Source organism: Poecile atricapillus, chromosome 37 (assembly GCF_030490865.1).
Source record: "Poecile atricapillus isolate bPoeAtr1 chromosome 37, bPoeAtr1.hap1, whole genome shotgun sequence".
Classification (NCBI taxonomy): domain Eukaryota; kingdom Metazoa; phylum Chordata; class Aves; order Passeriformes; family Paridae; genus Poecile; species Poecile atricapillus.
Window position 1 is genome coordinate 2,145,977 of NC_081285.1, and position 17,810 is coordinate 2,163,786.

Consider the following 17,810-nt stretch of genomic DNA (forward strand, 5'->3'; position numbering starts at 1 on the left):
AAATCTGGGATGGGGGGGACGGGGAGGACCCCAAATTCATCCCAAACCCCAAAATTTGGGGACCCCCCCCCCCTCATTTTTGGGGATTTTCTGGGATTTTGGGGAAATTTCCTGGGATTTTCTGGGATTTTGGGGGGATTTTCTGGAATTTTCTGGGATTTCAGGGGGATTTTGGGGGTTTTTCTTGGGTTTTTCTTGGATTTTGGGGGAATTTTCTGGGATTTGGGGGAATTTTTCTGGGATTTTGGGGGATTTTCTTTAATTTTGGGGAATTTTCTGGGATTTGGGGTGGATTTTCTGGAATTCTGGGTGGATTTTCTGGGATTTTGGGGAATTTTTTTAGAATTTGGGGGGATTTTCTGGGATTTTGGGGGGATTTTCTTTAATTTTGGGAATTTTCTGGAATTTTCTGGGATTTTGGGGGGATTTTCTGGGATTTTGGGGTATTTTTTAAAAATTTTGGGTGGATTTTCTGGGATTTTGGGTAATTTTTTTAGAATTTGAGGGAATTTTCTGGGATTTTGGGGGGATTTTGGGGATTTTTCTTGGGTTTTTCTTGGATTTTGGGGGAATTTTCTGGAATTTCCTGGGATTTTCTAGGATTTTGGGGAATTTTCTGGAATTTTCTGGGGTTTTGGGGCGATTTTCTGGGATTTTCTGGAATTTTGGGGAATTTTCTGGGATTTTGGGTGGATTTTCTTTAATTTTGGGTGAATTTCCTGGAATTTTGGGGGGATTTTCTGGAATTTTGGGGAATTTTCTGGGATTTGGGTTAAATTTTTTGGGATTTTTGGGCATTTTCTGGGATTTTGGGGAATTTTTTTAAAATTTTGGGGGGATTTTCTGGGATTTTTGGGAATTTCCTGGAATTTTCTGGGATTTTGGGGGCATTTTCTGGAATTTCCTGGGATTTTCTGGATTTTGGGGCGATTTTCTGGAACTTTCTGGGATTTTGGGGGGATTTTCTGGGATTTTCTGGGGTTTTGGGGCGATTTTCTGGGATTTTCTGGAGTTTTGGGGACTTTCCTGGAATTTTGGGTGGATTTTCTTTAATTTTGGGGGTTTTTCTTTAATTTTGGGTGGATTTTCTTTAATTTTGGGTGAATTTCCTGGAATTTTGGGGGGATTTTCTGGAATTTTGGGGGATTTTCTGGGATTTTCTGGGATTTTGGGGGATTTTCTGGGATTTTGGGGGGTTTTCTGGAATTTTTGGGCATTTTCTGAAATTTTGGGGAATTTCTGGGATTTTGGGGGATTTTCAGGAATTTTGGGGGGATTTTCTGGGATTTTGGGGGGATTTTCTTTAAAAAAAAACCTCATATTTTTTACAAAAACCCCCAAAATCCCAATTTTTTTCACAAAAAAAACCCCCCAAAAATCTCATTTTTTTCACAAAAAAACCCCAAAATCCCAATTTTTTCCACAAAAAGACCCCAAAATCTCTTTTTTTTAACAAAAAAAACCCCAAAAATCCCAGTTTTTTTTTCACAACCCCCAAAATCTCTTTTTTTTTTTTACAAAGAAAAAAACCCCAAAAAATCTTTTTTTTTCAAAAAAAAAAACCCCAAAAATCCCAATTTTTTTGTACAAAAAAAAACCCCAAAATCAAATTTTTTTTAGCAAAAAAAACCCCAAAAAATCCCATTTTTTTTAACAAAAAAACCCCCCAAAATCTCATTTTTTCCACAAAAAACCCCCCAAAATCCCATTTTTTTCCACAAAAAACCCAAAATCTCATTATTTTTTTACAAAACCCGGTGTTTTTTTATTGCCCCTCCCCCCCCTTTTCCCGCGGGGTTTTTGGGGTCCGGCGGGGGGGGGGAGGGGTCAGGTGGGGGGGGGAGGGGCGGGGGGGGAGGGGCGGGACCCCCACCAGGCCCGGAGGGTCTCGCGCCACCCCCCCCCCTGCCCCTCCCCCACCCCCCTCCCCCACCCACACTGCGGGGCCGCGGCAGCACCTGCGGGGGGGGGAGGGGCACAGTGACAACGGTGTCACCTTAATGTCACCGGTGTCACCTTAATGTCACCTCAATGTCACCGGTGCCACCCTCAGTGTCACCCCAGTGTCACCCCAGTGTCCCCTCCCCAGTGTCACCAGTGTCACCTCCCAGTGTCACCCCCAGTGTCACCTCAATGTCACCAGTGTCACCAGTGTCACCTCAATGTCACCGGTGCCACCTCCCAGTGTCACCAGTGTCACCTCCCCAGTGTCCCCTGTGACACCCCAGTGTCACCTCAATGTCACCTCCCAGCGTCACCCCCCAGTGTCATCTCCCAGTGTCACCTCCCAGTGTCACCTCCCAGTGTCACCTCCCCAGTGTCACCTCAATGTCACCCCCAGTGTCACCTCCCAGTGTCACCAGTGTCACCTCAATGTCACCGGTGCCACCGGTGTCACCTCCCAGTGTCACCCCCAGTGTCACCAGTGTCACCTCCCCAGTGTCACCTCAATGTCACCAGTGTCACCTCCCCAGTGTCACCTCAATGTCACCAGTGTCACCCCAGTGTCACCAGTGTCCCCTCCCAGTGTCACCAGTGTCACCCCCCAGTGTCACCGGTGTCACCTCAATGTCACCTCAATGTCACCGGTGTCACCTCAATGTCACCTCAATGTCACCGGTGCCACCCCCAGTGTCACCTCAATGTCACCGGTGTCACCTCCCAGTGTCACCAGTGTCACCCCCCAGTGTCACCCAGTGTCACCTCAATGTCACCGGTGTCACCCCAGTGTCACCTCCCCAGTGTCACCCCCAGTGTCACCCAGTGTCACCGGTGTCACCTCAATGTCACCTCCCAGTGCCACCCAGTGTCACCTCCCCAGTGTCACCAGTGTCACCTCAATGTCACCGGTGTCACCCTCAGTGTCACCTCCCAGTGTCACCCCCAGTGTCACCTCAGTGTCACCTCAATGTCACCAGTGTCACCCCCAGTGTCACCAGTGTCACCTCCCAGTGTCCCCAGTGTCACCGGTGTCACCTCAATGTCACCGGTGTCACCTCCCCAGTGTCACCGGTGTCACCTCAGTGTCACCTCCCAGTGTCACCTCCCAGTGTCACCAGTGTCACCTCAATGTCACCGGTGCCACCTCCCAGTGTCACCTCAATGTCACCGGTGTCACCAGTGTCACCCCAGTGTCACCAGTGTCACCTCCAGTGTCACCTCAATGTCACCAGTGTCACCTCCCCAGTGTCACCAGTGTCATCTCAGTGCCACCCCCAGTGTCACCAGTGTCCCCAGTGTCACCAGTGTCCCCAGTGTCACCAGTGTCACCCCAGTGTCACCTCCCAGTGTCACCTCAATGTCACCCAGTGTCACCAGTGTCACCCCCAGTGTCACCTCCCCAGTGTCAGCCCCCAGTGTCACCGGTGTCACCTCAATGTCACCTCCCAGTGTCACCAGTGTCACCTCCCAGTGTCACCTCAATGTCACCAGTGTCACCCCAGTGTCACCTCCCAGTGTCACCAGTGTCACCAGTGTCACCGGTGTCACCTCAATGTCACCGGTGCCACCCCAGTGTCACCCCCAGTGTCACCGGTGTCACCCCAGTGTCACCTCAATGTCACCAGTGTCACCTCCCAGTGTCACCAGTGTCACCCAGTGTCACCGGTGTCACCCCAGTGTCACCTCAATGTCACCAGTGTCACCTCCCCAGTGTCACCCCAGTGTCACCAGTGCCACCCCCAGTGTCACCTCCCCAGTGTCACCTCAATGTCACCGGTGCCACCCCCAGTGTCACCCCAGTGTCACCTCCCAGTGTCCCCAGTGTCACAGATGTCACCTCAATGTCACCGGTGTCACCTCCCCAGTGTCACCAGTGCCACCCAGTGCCACCCAGTGTCACCCAGTGTCACCTCAGTCTCCCCCCAGTGTCACCTCCCAGTGTCACCAGTGTCACCAGTGTCACCTCCCAGTGTCACCTCCCAGTGTCACCAGTGTCACCGGTGTCACCTCAATGTCACCGGTGCCACCCCCAGTGTCACCCCAGTGTCACCTCAATGTCACCAGTGTCACCTTAATGTCACCTCCCAGTGTCACCGGTGTCACCGGTGTCACCTCCCAGTGTCACCTCACCAGTGTCACCGGTGTCACCTCAATGTCACCAGTGTCACCTCAATGTCACCTCCCAGTGTCACCGGTGTCACCTCAATGTCACCTCCCCAGTGTCACCTCAATGTCACCGGTGCCACCCCCAGTGTCACCCCCAGTGTCACCAGTGTCACCCAGTGTCCCCAGTGTCCCCTCCCAGTGTCCCCCCAGTGTCACCCCAGTGTCCCCCCAGTGTCCTCCCAGTGTCCCCCCAGTGTCACCAGTGTCACCCCCAGTGTCACCCCAGTGTCACCTCAGTCTCCCCCCAGTGTCCTCCCAGTGTCCCCCCAGTGTCACCAGTGTCCCCTCCCAGTGTCCCCCCAGTGTCACCCCAGTGTCCCCCCAGTGTCCTCCCAGTGTCCCCCCAGTGTCACCAGTGTCACCTCCCAGTGTCACCCCAGTGTCACCAGTGTCACCCAGTGTCCCCCCAGTGTCACCAGTGGCACCTCAATGTCACCAGTGTCACCCAGTGTCACCAGTGTCACCTCCCAGTGTCACCGGTGTCACCTCAATGTCACCTCCCAGTGTCACCTCAATGTCACCAGTGTCACCTCAATGTCACCTCCCAGTGTCACCCCAGTGTCACCCCCCAGTGTCACCTCAATGTCACCAGTGTCACCCCAGTGTCACCCAGTGTCACCAGTGTCACCTCCCAGTGTCACCAGTGAACCCAGTGTCACCTCCCAGTGTCACCCCAGTGTCACCTCCAGTGTCACCAGTGTCACCTCCCCCGTGTCACCAGTGTCACCTCCAGTGTCACCCCAGTGTCACCAGTGTCACCTCAATGTCACCAGTGTCACCTCCCCAGTGCCACCCAGTGCCCCCCCAGTGTCACCCAGTGTCACCCCCAGTGTCACCTCAGTGTCACCGGTGTCACCTCAGTGTCACCAGTGTCACCTCCAGTGTCCCCCCCAGTGTCACCAGTGTCACCTCAATGTCACCAGTGTCACCGGTGTCACCTCCCCAGTGTCACCTCAATGTCACCGGTGTCACCTCAATGTCACCAGTGTCACCCCCAGTGTCACCTCAATGTCACCGGTGTCACCTCCAGTGTCACCTCAATGTCACCGGTGTCACCTCCCCAGTGTCACCGGTGTCACCTCAATGTCACCTCCCAGTGTCACCTCCCCAGTGTCACCTCCCCAGTGTCCCCAGTGTCACCTCAATGTCACCTCCCCAGTGTCACCCCAGTGTCACCGGTGTCACCCCAGTGTCCCCCAGTGTCACCAGTGTCCCCCAGTGTCACCAGTGCCACCTCAATGTCACCAGTGCCACCTCAATGTCACCAGTGTCACCCCAGTGTCACCCCCAGTGTCACCTCAATGTCACCGGTGTCACCTCAATGTCACCTCCCAGTGTCACCCAGTGTCACCTCCCAGTGCCACCCAGTGTCACCCAGTGTCACCGGTGTCACCTCAATGTCACCGGTGTCACCTCCCAGTGTCACCAGTGCCACCTCCCAGTGTCCCCTCCCAGTGTCACCAGTGTCCCCTCCCAGTGTCACCCCAGTGTCACCTCAATGTCACCTCCCCAGTGTCACCAGTGTCACCCCCAGTGTCACCCCCCAGTGTCACCTCAATGTCACCCCCAGTGTCCCCCCAGTGTCACCTCAATGTCACCAGTGTCACCTCCCCAGTGTCACCCCAGTGTCACCGGTGTCACCTCAATGCCACCTCCCAGTGTCACCTCAATGTCACCGGTGTCACCCCCAGTGTCACCTCCCCAGTGTCACCAGTGTCACCGGTGTCACCTCAATGTCACCTCCCAGTGTCACCCCCCCAGTGTCACCTCAATGTCACCGGTGTCACCTCAGTGTCACCAGTGTCACCTCCCAGTGTCACCAGTGTCACCGGTGTCACCTCAATGTCACCGGTGCCACCCCCAGTGTCACCTCAATGTCACCCCAGTGTCACCTCAATGTCACCGGTGCCACCCTCAGTGTCACCCCAGTGTCACCCCAGTGTCACCCCAGTGTCACCAGTGTCACCAGTGTCCCCTCCCAGTGTCCCCCCAGTGTCACCTCCCAGTGTCACCAGTGTCACCTCCCAGTGTCACCTCCAGTGTCACCAGTGTCACCCCAGTGTCACCAGTGTCACCTCCCAGTGTCACCAGTGTCACCAGTGTCACCTCAATGTCACCGGTGTCACCTCCCCAGTGTCCCCTCCCAGTGTCCCCCCAGTGTCACCCCAGTGTCCCCCCAGTGTCCTCCCAGTGTCACCTCCCAGTGTCACCAGTGCCCCCCCAGTGTCCCCTCCCCAGTGTCACCAGTGTCACCCCAATGTCCCTTCCCAGTGTCCCCAGTGTGCCCCCCAGTGTCACCAGTGCCCCTCCCCAGTGTCCCCAGTGTTGCCCCAGTATTCCCAGTGTCCCCCCCAGTGTCCCCAATGTCCCCAGTGTCCCCCCCAGTGTCCCCCCAATGTCCTCACAGTGTCCCCAACGTCCCCCCAGTATCGCCAGTGTCCCCCCAGTGTCCCCTCTGTGTCCCCAATGTCCCCCCAGTGTCCCCAATGTCCACCCCCAGTATCCCCAGTGTCCCCCCAGTGCCCCCCCTGTGTCCCCAATGTCCCCTCCCAGTGTCCCCCAGTGTCCCCAGGGGTCACAGCGGGGTCAGCGACCCCCCCCCGTGTCACCAGTGTCACCAGTGCCCCCCCCAGTGTCACCAGTGTCACCAGTGTCACCAGTGTCCCCCCCAGTGCCCCCCCAGTGCCCCCCCAGTGTCCCCAGTGCCCCCCCCAGTGTCACCAGTGTCACCCCAGTGTCCCCTCCCCAGTGTCACCAGTGTCCCCAGTGCCCCCCCCAGTGTCACTGGTGTTCCCCCCAGTGTCCCCAATGTCCCCCCCCCCCCGGTGTGTCCCAAATGTCCCCAGTGCCCCCCCGGTGTCCCCAGTGTCCCCCCAGTTTCCCCCAGTGCCCCCCCAGTGTCCCCCCAGTGTCACCAGTGTCCCCCCAGTGTCACCAGTGTCACCAGTGCCCCCCCCCCAGTGTCACCAGTGTCCCCAGTGCCCCCCCCAGTGTCACTGGTGTTCTCCCCAGTGTCACCAGTGTCCCCCCCCCAGTGTGTCCCAAATGTCCCCAGTGCCCCCCCAGTGTCCCCAGTGTCCCCAGGTGTCCCTGTGTCCTGCTGTCCCCTGTCCCGGTGTCCCTGTCACCCCGGTGTCCCCATCCCCGGTGTCCCGTCCTGGTGTCCCTGTCCCTGTCCCCTGTCCCAGTGTCCCCATCCCCAGTGTCCCCAGTGTCCCCAGTGTCCCCATCCCCAGTGTCCCCATCCCCAGTGTCCCCAGTGTCCCCCTGTCCCTGTCCCAGTGTCCCCATCCCCAGTGTCCCCAGTGTCCCCCTGTCCCTGTCCCAGTGTCCCCATCCCCAGTGTCCCCAGTGTCCCCCTGTCTCCCGGTGTCCCCACCCTGTGTCACCATCCCCCGTGTCCCTGTCCCTGTCCCCCCGTGTCCCCTGTGTCCCCCAGTGTCCCTGTCCCCATCCCCGGTGTCCCCTGTCCCCCTGTCCTGGTGTCCCCTGTCCCCTGTCCCTGTCCCCATCCCGTGTCCCCTGTCTCTGTCCCCGTGTCCCCCCGGTGTCCCCGGTGTCCCATGTCCCGGTGTCCCCATCCCCGGTGTCCCCTGTCCCTGTCCCCTGTCCCCATCCCCCGTCCCCGAGTCCCCCTGTCCCCATCCCCGGTGTCCCCTGTCCCCATCCCCTGTCCCCACCCCCTGTCCCCTTGTCCCCGGTGTCCCCTGGTGTCCCCTGTCCCCATCCCCAGTGTCTCCCCGGTGTCCCCTGTCCCCATGTCCCTGTCCCTGTCCCCGTCCCGGTGTCCCCGGTGTCCCCTGTCCCGGTGTCCCAGTGTCCCCATCCCCAGTGTCCCCTGTCCCTGTCCCGGTGTCCCCTGTTCCCCCGGTGTCCCCATCCCCAGTGTCCCCATCCCCTGTCCCGGTGTCCCCGGTGTCCCCGGTGTCCCCTGTCCCCTTCCCCGGTGTCCCCCAGTGTCCCCTGTCCCCTGTCCCTGTGTCCCCTGTCCCCATCCCCTGTGTCCCTTGTCCCCATCCCCGGTGTCCCCCATCCCCTGTCCCCATCCCCGGTGTCCCCTGTCCCCTGTCCCTGTCCCCCCGGTGTCCCCGGTGTCCCCGGTGTCCCCTGTCCCCATCCCCGGTGTCCCCGGTGTCCCTGTCCCCTCACCTGCAGCTGGAACTCATCGCTCATCCTCCGGAGTCTCCTCCCGAACCTTTGCGCTGCCCAGAGCACGGGCGGGGCCGAGCGGGAGCGGCTGCGGAGCGCGGGGGGAGCCCCGGGGGAGCCCCCGGAACGCTCCGAGCCCAGCCGGGAACGGGACTCTGGGGAGGGGAATGGATCAGGGGGGGTTCAAACACCCCAAAACACCCCAAAAACACCCAAAAACTGCACCCCAAAACACCCCAAAAACACCCAAAACACCCCAAAAACTGCACCCCAAAACATCACCCCAAAACTGCACCCCAAAGCCCCGGGGGAGCCCCCGGAACGCTCCGAGCCCAGCCGGGAACGGGACTCTGGGGGAAACGGATCATCATCCCAAAAACTGCACCCCAAAACACCCAAAAACTGCACCCCAAAACACCCAGAAACACCCCAAAAACTGCACCCCAAAACATCACCCCAAAGCCCCGGGGGAGCCCCCGGAACGCTCCGAGCCCAGTCGGGAACGGGACTCTGGGGGAAACGGATCATCATCCCAAAAACTGCACCCCAAAACACCCCAAAACACCCCAAAATACCCCAAAACACCCCAAAATACCCCAAAACACCCAAAACATCACCCCAAAACACCCAGAAACACCCCAAAACACTCCAAAATACCCCAAAACTGCACCCCAAAACCCCAGGGGAGCCCCCGGAACGCTCCGAGCCCAGCCGGGAACGGGACTCTGGGGAAATGGATCAGCACCCCAAAAACTGCACCCCAAAACACCCCAAAACACTCCAAAAACACCCAAAAACTGCACCCCAAAACACCCCAAAACACCCCAAAACTGCACCCCAAAGCCCCGGGGGAGCTCCCGGAACGCTCCGAGCCCAGCCGGGAACGGGACTCTGGGGGGGGAACGGATCATCATCCCAAAAACTGCACCCCAAAATACCCCAAAAACACCCAAAAACTGCACCCCAAAACACCCAGAAACACCCCAAAACATCACCCCAAAACATCACCCCAAAGCCCCGGGGGAGCCCCCGGAACGCTCCGAGCCCAGCCGGGAACGGGACTCTGGGGAAATGGATCATCATCCCAAAAACTGCACCCCAAAACACCCCAAAACTGCACCCCAAAAACTGCACCCCAAAACACCCCAAAACACCCCAAAACTGCACCCCAAAACACCCCAAAACCCCCCAAAAATACCCCAAAAACTGCACCCCAAAAACTGCACCCCAAAACACCCAGAAACACCCCAAAACCGGAGGGGGAGCCCCAAAACCCCGGGGGGGACCCAAAACCCCCAAAAACCGGGACAGGGACCCCAAAACCGGGACTGGGGACCCCAAAACCGGGACTGGGACCCCAAAACCGGGACTGGGACCCCAAAACTGGGACAGGGGGAGCCCCAAAACCGGGACTGGGGACCCCAAAACTGGGACTGGGACCCCAAAACCGGGACAGAGACCCCAAAACCGGGACAGGGACCCCAAAACTGGGACTGGGACCCCAAAACCGGGACAGGGACCCCAAAACCGGGACAAGGGACCCCAAAACCGGGACAGGGACCCCAAAACCGGGACAAGGGACCCCAAAACCGGGACTGGGACCCCAAAACCGGGACTGGGACCCCAAAACCAGGACAGAGACCCCAAAACCGGGACTGGGACCCCAAAACCGGGACAAGGGACCCCAAAACCGGGACTGGGACCCCAAAACTGGGACTGGGGACCCCAAAACCGGGACTGGGACCCCAAAACCGGGACAGAGACCCCAAAACCGGGACTGGGGACCCCAAAACCGGGACAGAGACCCCAAAACCGGGACAGGGACCCCAAAACCGGGACAGGGACCCCAAAACCGGGACTGGGGACCCCAAAACCGGGACAGAGACCCCAAAACCGGGAGAGGGACCCCAAAACCGGGACAGGGACCCCAAAACCGGGACTGGGACCCCAAAACCGGGACAGGGACCCCAAAACCGGGACAGAGACCCCAAAACCGGGACAGGGACCCCAAAACCGGGACCCCAAAACCGGGAGAGGGGACCCCAAAACCGGGACTGGGACCCCAAAACCAGGACTGGGGACCCCAAAACCGGGACAGGGACCCCAAAACCGGGACCCCAAAACCGGGAGAGGGGACCCCAAAACCGGGACTGGGACCCCAAAACCGGGACTGGAGACCCCAAACCGGGACAGGGACCCCAAAACCGGGACCCCAAAACCGGGAGAGGGGACCCCAAAACCGGGATTTTTTGGGGTCCCCGGGGGTTTTTTGGGGTTCCCATGGGGGTTTTTGGGGGTCCCCGGGGGGATTTTTAGGGGTCCCCGGGGGGATTTTTAGGGGGTCCCCATGGAGGTTTTTTTTGGGGTTCCTGGGGGGGTTTTTGGGCTTTTTTGGGGGAGTTTTGGGGGTCCCTGGGGGGGTTTTTTGGGGGTTCCCGGGGGTTTTTTGGGGGGTCTCTGGGGGGTTTTTGGGGGGTCCCCAGGGTGGTTTTTTTGGGGGTCCCCATGGAGGTTTTTTTGGGGTTCCTGGGGGGGTTTTGGGGGTCTCTGGGGGGTTTTTGGGGGTCCCTGGGGAGGTTTTTTGGGGGTCCCCCGGGGGGGTTTTTTGGGGGTTCAGGGGGAGTTTTTTGGGGGTTCCGGGATGGTTTTTTGGGGGTCCCGGGGATTTTTTGGGGTTCCTGGGGGGGTTTTTTGAGGGGGTTTTTGGGGTCCCCGGGAGGGTTTTTGGGGTTCCCGGGGGGGTTTTGGGGGTCCCCCGGGGGGGTTTTTCGGGGGTCCCCGGGGGGGTTTTTGGGGCTTCAGGGGGATTTTTAGGGGGTCCCCGGGGAGTTTTTTGGGGATCCCCGGGGGGTCCCTGGGGGTTTTTTGGGGGTCCCCGGGGCTTTTTTTTGGGGGTCCCTGGGGGGTTTTTTGGGGGTCCCCGAGGGGATTTTGGGGGTCCTCAAGGGAGTTTTTTGGGGGTCCCCGGGGGTTTTTTTGGGGGGGGTTTTGGGGGTCACTGAGAGGATTTTTTTTGGGGGTCCCCGGGGGTTTTTGGGGGTCCCCGGGGGGGGTTTTTTTGGGGGGGTTTTTGGGGGTCTCTGTGGGGGTTTTTGGGGGTCTCTGTGGGGGTTTTTGGGGGGTCCCCAGGGAGTTTTTTTGGGGGTCCCCAGGGGGTTTTTTGGGGGGTTTTTGGGGGTTCCCCAGGGTTTTTTTTCGGGTGGTTTTTTGGGGGTCCCGGGGGATTTTTTTGGGGGGTTCCTGGGGGGGTTTTTGTGGGACCTCGGGGTTTTTTTGGGGGTCCCCGGGGGGGTTTTTGGGTGTCCCCCGGGTGTGTTTTTTGGGGGGGTTTTTGGGGGGTCCCGGGGTTTTTTGGGGGTCCTCAGGGGGGTTTTTTGGGGGTACCCAGGGGATTTTTTTGGGGGTCCCCGGGGGTTTTTTGGGGGGGAGGTTTTTGGGGGTCCCTGAGGGGATTTTTTTGGGGGTCCCTGGGGGTTTTTGGGGGTCCCCGGGGGGGGTTTTTGGGGGTCCCTGGGATTTTTTTGGGGGGGTCCCCAAAAGAAGGTTTTTTGGGGGTCCCCAGGGGGTTTTTTGGGGGGTTTTTGGGGGTTCCCCAGGGTTTTTTTTGGGGGTTTTTGGGGGGTCCCGGGGGATTTTTTGGGGGGGTTCCTGGGGGGGTTTTTGTGGGACCTCGGGGTTTTTTTGGGGGTCCCCGGGGGGGTTTTTGGGTGTCCCCCGGGTGGGTTTTTTGGGGGTCTCTGTGGGGGTTTTTGGGGGTCCCCAGGGATTTTTTTGGGGGTCCCCAGGGTGGTTTTTAGGGGGTCCCCGTGGAGGTTTTTAGGGGGGGTTCCCAGGGGTTTTTTGGGGGTCCCGAAGGGGTTTTTTGGGGGTCCCCGGTGGTTTTTTTTGGGGGTCCCCAGGGTGGTTTTTAGGGGGTCCCCGTGGAGGTTTTTTTGGGGTTCCTGGAGGGGTTTTTTGAGGGGGTTTCTGGGGTCCCCGGGAGGGTTTTTGGGGTTCCCAGGGGTTTTTTGGGGCTCCCCGGGGTTTTTTTGGGGGTCCCTGGGGAGGTTTTTTTTGGGGTCTCCGGGGAGGTTTTTTGGGGGGTCCCTTGGGGGGTTTTGGGGGTCCCCGGGGGGGTTTTTTTGGGGTTCCTGGGGGGGTTTTTGGGGCTTTTTTGGGGGGAGTTTTGGGGGACCCCGGGGGGGGTTTTTGGGTGTCCCCCGGGTGGGTTTTTTGGGGGGGTTTTTTGGGGGTCCCTGGGGGTTTTTTGGGGGTCCCCGGGGGGGGTTTTTTGGGGGTTCCCGGGGGCTTTTTGGGGGGTCCCCGGGGGGATTTTTAGGGGGTCCCCGGGGGTTTTTTGGGGGTACCCAGGGGAGTTTTTTGGGGGTCCCCGGGGGTTTTTTTGGGGGGAGGTTTTTGGGGGTCCCTGAGGGGATTTTTTTGGGGGTCCCTGGGGTTTTTTGGGGGTCTCTGGGGGGTTTTAGGGGGGTCCCTGGGGGGGTTTTTTGGGGGTTCCGGGATGGTTTTTTGGGGGGTCCCCAGGGGGGGTTTTTTGGGGGTCCCCCAGGTCGGTTTTTTGGGGTTCCCGGGGGGTTTTGGGGGTCTCCGGTGGGATTTTTTGGGGGGTCCCCGGGGCTTTTTTTTGGGGGTCCCGGGGTTTTTTGGGGGTCCCTGGGAGTTTTTTTTGGGGGGAGTTTTGGGGGTCCCTGAGGGGATTTTTTTGGGGGTCCCCGGGGGGGTTTTTGGGGGGGTCCCTGAGGGGTTTTTAGGGGGGTCCCTGGGGGGGTTTTTTGGGGTTCACGGGGGGGTTTTTTGGGGCTCCCCGGGGGATTTTTAGGGGGTCCCCCAGGGTGGTTTTTTGGGGGGTTCCCGGGGGTTTTTTGGGGATTCCCCGGGGGGGCTTTTGGGTGTCCCCCGGGTGGGTTTTTTTGGGGGGTTTTTTTGGGGGGTCCTGGGGGGGCTTTTGGGGGTTCCTGGGGGTTTTTTGGGGGAGTTTTTTGGGGGGTCCTGAGGGGGTTTTTTAGGGGGTCCCCGGGGGTTTTTTGAGGGTCCCTGAGGGGGTTTTTGGGGGGGTTTTTTGGGGGTCCCCGGGGGGTTTTTTGGGGGTCCCCAGGGGGTTTTTTGGGGGTCCCCGGTGGGGTTGTTTTGGGGTCCCCAGGGGGGTTTTTTGGGGGTTCAGGGGGGGTTTTTGGGGGTCCCCGGGGGGTTTTTGGGGGTCCCCGGGGGGGTTTTTTTGGGGGTTCCCGGGGGGTTTTTTTGGGGGGTTTTTTTGGGGGTCCCCGGGGGGATTTTTAGGGGGTCCCCTGGGGGGGTTTTTTGGGGGGTTCCAGGATGGTTTTTTGGGGGTCCCATGGGGGTTTTTCTGGGGGTTCTGGGAGGTTTTTTAGGGGTCTCTGGGGAGGTTTTTTGGGGGTCCCAGGGTGTTTTTGGGGGTCCCCAGGGGGGTTTTTTGGGGGTCTCTGGGGGGTTTTTGGGGGTCCCAGGGGATTTTTTTGGGGGGTTCCTGGGGGGGTTTTTTGGGGGGTCCTGGGGGGGTTTTTTTGGGGGTCCCCCGGGTGGGTTTTTTTGGGGGGGTTTTTTGGGGGTCTCTGTGGGGGTTTTTGGGGGTCCCCGGGGCTTTTTTTTGGGGTCCTCAGGGGGGTTTTTTGGGGGTCCCTGGGGGGGTTTTTTGGGGGTACCCAGGGGAGTTTTTTGGGGGTCCCCGGGGGTTTTTTTGGGGGGGGGGTTTTGGGGGTCCCTGAGGGGATTTTTTTGGGGGTCCCTGGGGGTTTTTGGGGGTCCCCAGGGGGGGTTTTAGGGGGGTCCCTGGGGGGCTTTTTTGGGGGTCTCTGGGGATTTTTTTGGGGGGGTCCCCAGGGAGTTTTTTTGGGGGTCCCCGGGGGGTTTTTGGGGGTTCCTGCGGGGGTTTTTTGAGGGGGTTTTTGGGGTCCCGGGGTGTTTTTTGGGGGGGGTTTTGGGGGAGTTTTTTGGGTTCCCGGGGGTGTTTTTGGGGTTCCCGGGGTGTTTTTGGGGTTCCCGGGGTGTTTTGGGGGTTCCCGGGGTGTTTTGGGGGTTCCCGGGGGGTTTTTTGGGGTTCCTGGGGGTGGTTTTGGGGGGGTTTTTTGGGGTTCCCGGGCTGTTTTTGGGGTTCCCGGGGGTGTTTTTGGGGTTCCCGGGGGTGTTTTTGGGGGTGTTTTTGGGGTTCCCGGGGTGTTTTTGGGGGGGTTTTGGGGTTCCCGGGGGTTTTTTGGGGTTCCCAGGGTGTTTTTGGGGGTGTTTTTGGGGTTCCCGGGGTGTTTTGGGGGTTCCCGGGGTGTTTTTGGGGGTTCCCGGGGTGTTTTTTTGGGGTTCCCGGGGTGTTTTTGGGGGTGTTTTTGGGGTTCCCGGGGTGTTTTTGGGGGTGTCGCTGACCTGGGGAGGGGGTCCCGGGCTGGCTGGGGGTGGGGGAGCCCCCCCAGGGCGATGGGGGAGGGGATCCGGGCTCCTCGGGGCTCTCGTCCAGCTGGAACATCCTCAGAGCTGGGGGAGGGGCCAGGGGGTCCCGGGACCCCCAAATTGGGGATCCCCGGCAATTCCCGGCCCCTCCCCCACCCGGGATCCCCGGTTTGGCCCCGCCCCCCCCGACCTGTGACACCCGGAAGTGCCCCTCCCCCACCCGGGCACCCCAAAACTGCCCCTCCCCCCTCCAGGGCACCCCAAAACCGCCCCTCCCCCCTCCAGAGCGCCCCAAAACCGCCCCTCCCCCCTCCAGAGCACCCCAAAACCGCCCCTCCCCCACCCGGGACACCCCAAAACCGCCCCTCCCCCCTCCAGGGCACCCCAAAACCGCCCCTCCCCCCTCCAGAGCACCCCAAAACCGCCCCTCCCCCCTCCAGGGCACCCCAAAACCGCCCCTCCCCCACCCGGGGCACCCCAAAACCGCCCCTCCCCCCTCTAGGGCACCCCAAAACTGCCCCTCCCCCCTCCAGGGCACCCCAAAACCGCCCCTCCCCCACCGGGGACACCCCAAAACCGCCCCTCCCCCCTCCAGGGCACCCCCAAAACCGCCCCTCCCCCCTCCAGAGCACCCCAAAACCGCCCCTCCCCCCTCCAGGGCACCCCAAAACCGCCCCTCCCCCCTCTCGGGGCACCCCAAAACCGCCCCTCCCCCACCGGGGACACCCCAAAACTGCCCCTCCCCCACCCGGGGCACCCCAAAACCGCCCCTCCCCCACCGGGGACACCCCAAAACCGCCCCGCCCCCACCCGGGGCACCCCAAAACCGCCCCTCCCCCCTCCAGAGCACCCCCAAAACCGCCCCTCCCCCTCCAGAGCACCCCAAAACCGCCCCTCCCCCCTTCAGAGCACCCCAAAACCGCCCCTCCCCCCTCCAGGGCACCCCAAAACCGCCCCTCCCCCCTCCAGGGCACCCCAAAACCGCCCCTCCCCCCTCCAGAGCACCCCAAAACCGCCCCTCCCCCTCCAGAGCACCCCAAAACCGCCCCTCCCCCCACCCGGGCACCCCAAAACCGCCCCTCCCCCTCCAGAGCACCCCAAAACCGCCCCTCCCCCCTCCAGGGCACCCCAAAACCGCCCCTCCCCCCTCCAGAGCACCCCAAAACCGCCCCTCCCCCACCGGGGACACCCCAAAACCGCCCCTCCCCCACCGGGGACACCCCAAAACCGCCCCTCCCCCCTCCAGGGCACCCCAAAACCGCCCCTCCCCCCTCCAGGGCACCCCAAAACCGCCCCTCCCCCCTCCAGGGCACCCCAAAACCGCCCCTCCCCCACCCGGGGGCACCCCAAAACCGCCCCTCCCCCCTCCAGAGCACCCCAAAACCGCCCCTCCCCCCTCCAGAGCACCCCAAAACCGCCCCTCCCCCACCGGGGACACCCCAAAACCGCCCCTCCCCCCCCCAGCAGCGGTGCCGCCCCTCCCCCCCCCGTCCCCAACCCGCGCCTCCGCCCCTCCCCCACCCCCGCCCCCACCCCCGGGGGGTCCCCCCGGCCCCTCCCCCCCCCTTTGGGGACCCCCCCAAATCCGCCCCTCCCCCCCCTCCCCCACCAACCTCGGCTCCGCCGCGCTCCGGCCCGGCCGCGTCACGCGCGTGATTGACAGCTCAGCCAGCCAATCAGCGACGGGGGATCCCCGGTGACGTCACTGCAGTGGGCGGGGCCAGCGCGAGGCGTTGCCAAGATGGCGGCGGCGGGAAAAAGGGGGCGGGGCCTCTGAGGGGGAGGGGGGGGGACCCCGAAATGACCAAAATTGAGCCCAAAATCAGCTCCGAACCCCCCAAAAATCATCCCTGAACCCCAAAATCATCCCTGAGACCCCAAAAATCATCCCTGAACCCCAAAAATCATCCCTGAGACCCCAAAATCATCCCTGACACCCCAAAATCAGCCCTGAGACCCCAAAATCATCCCTGAACCCCAAAAATGAACCCTGAGACCCCAAAAATCATCTCTGAACCCCCCAAAAATCATCCCTGAACCCCAAAAATCATCCCTGAGACCCCAAAATCATCCCTGAGACCCCAAAATCATCCCTGAACCCCCCAAAATCATCCCTGAGACCCCAAAAATCATCCTTGGCACCCCAAAATCAGCCCTGAGACCCAAAAATCATCCCTGAACCCCAAAAATCATCCCTGAGACCCAAAAATCATCCCTGAGACCCCAAAATCATCCCTGAGACCCCAAAATCAGCCCTGAGACCCCAAAAATCATCCTTGGCACCCCAAAATCAGCCCTGAGACCCAAAAATCATCCCTGAGACCCCAAAAATCATCCCTGAACCCCCCAAAAATCATCCCTGAGACCCCAAAATCATCCCTGAGACCCCAAAATCATCCCTGAGACCCCAAAATCAGCTCCGAGACCCCAAAATCATCCCTGAGACCCCAAAAATCATCCCTGAACCCCCCAAAATCATCCCTGAGACCCCAAAAATCATCCCTGAGACCCCAAAATCAACCCTGAGACCCCAAAAATCATCCCTGAGACCCCAAAAATCATCCCTGAGACCCCAAAATCATCCCTGAGACCCCCAAAAATCATCCCTGAGACCCCAAAATCAGCCTTGAACCCCAAAAATCATCCCTGAGACCCCCAAAATCATCCCTGAGACCCCAAAAATCATCCCTGAGACCCCAAAATCATCCCTGACACCCCAAAAATCATCCCTGAACCCAAAAATCATCCCTGAACCCCAAAATCATCCCTGAGACCCCAAAATCATCCCTGAGACCCCCAAATCATCCCTGAGACCCCAAAAATCATCCCTGAACCCCAAAATCATCCCTGAACCCCCCAAAAATCATCCCTGAGACCCCAAAAATCATCCCTGAGACCCCAAAAATCATCCCTGAGACCCCAAAATCATCCCTGAGACCCCAAAAATCATCCCCGAGACCCCAAAAATCATCCCTGAGACCCCAAAAATCATCCCTGAACCCCAAAAATCATCCTTGGCACCCCAAAATCATCCCTGAGACCCCAAAATCATCCCTGAACCCCAAAATCATCCCTGAGACCCCAAAAATCATCCCTGAGACCCTCAAATCATCTCCGACACCTCAAAAATCATCCCTGAGACCCCAAAAATCATCCCTGAG

General features: G+C 60.0%; 2 long non-coding RNA genes across 2 annotated transcripts; both read right to left on the reverse strand.

Moving 5' to 3' along the window:
* Positions 1-1,929: 1,929 nt before the first annotated feature.
* On the reverse strand, positions 1,930-16,345 carry LOC131591168 (uncharacterized). Its single transcript, XR_009280274.1, has 3 exons — positions 16,263-16,345; positions 8,257-8,411; positions 1,930-1,958 (listed from the first exon to the last, which is right to left on the reverse strand). It is a non-coding gene; the product is annotated as an uncharacterized LOC131591168 (long non-coding RNA).
* Positions 2,552-5,907, reverse strand: LOC131591169 (uncharacterized). The gene is made up of 4 exons (XR_009280275.1): positions 5,875-5,907; positions 4,944-4,983; positions 3,011-3,030; positions 2,552-2,606 (listed from the first exon to the last, which is right to left on the reverse strand). It is a non-coding gene; the product is annotated as an uncharacterized LOC131591169 (long non-coding RNA).
* Positions 16,346-17,810: the final 1,465 nt, after the last annotated feature.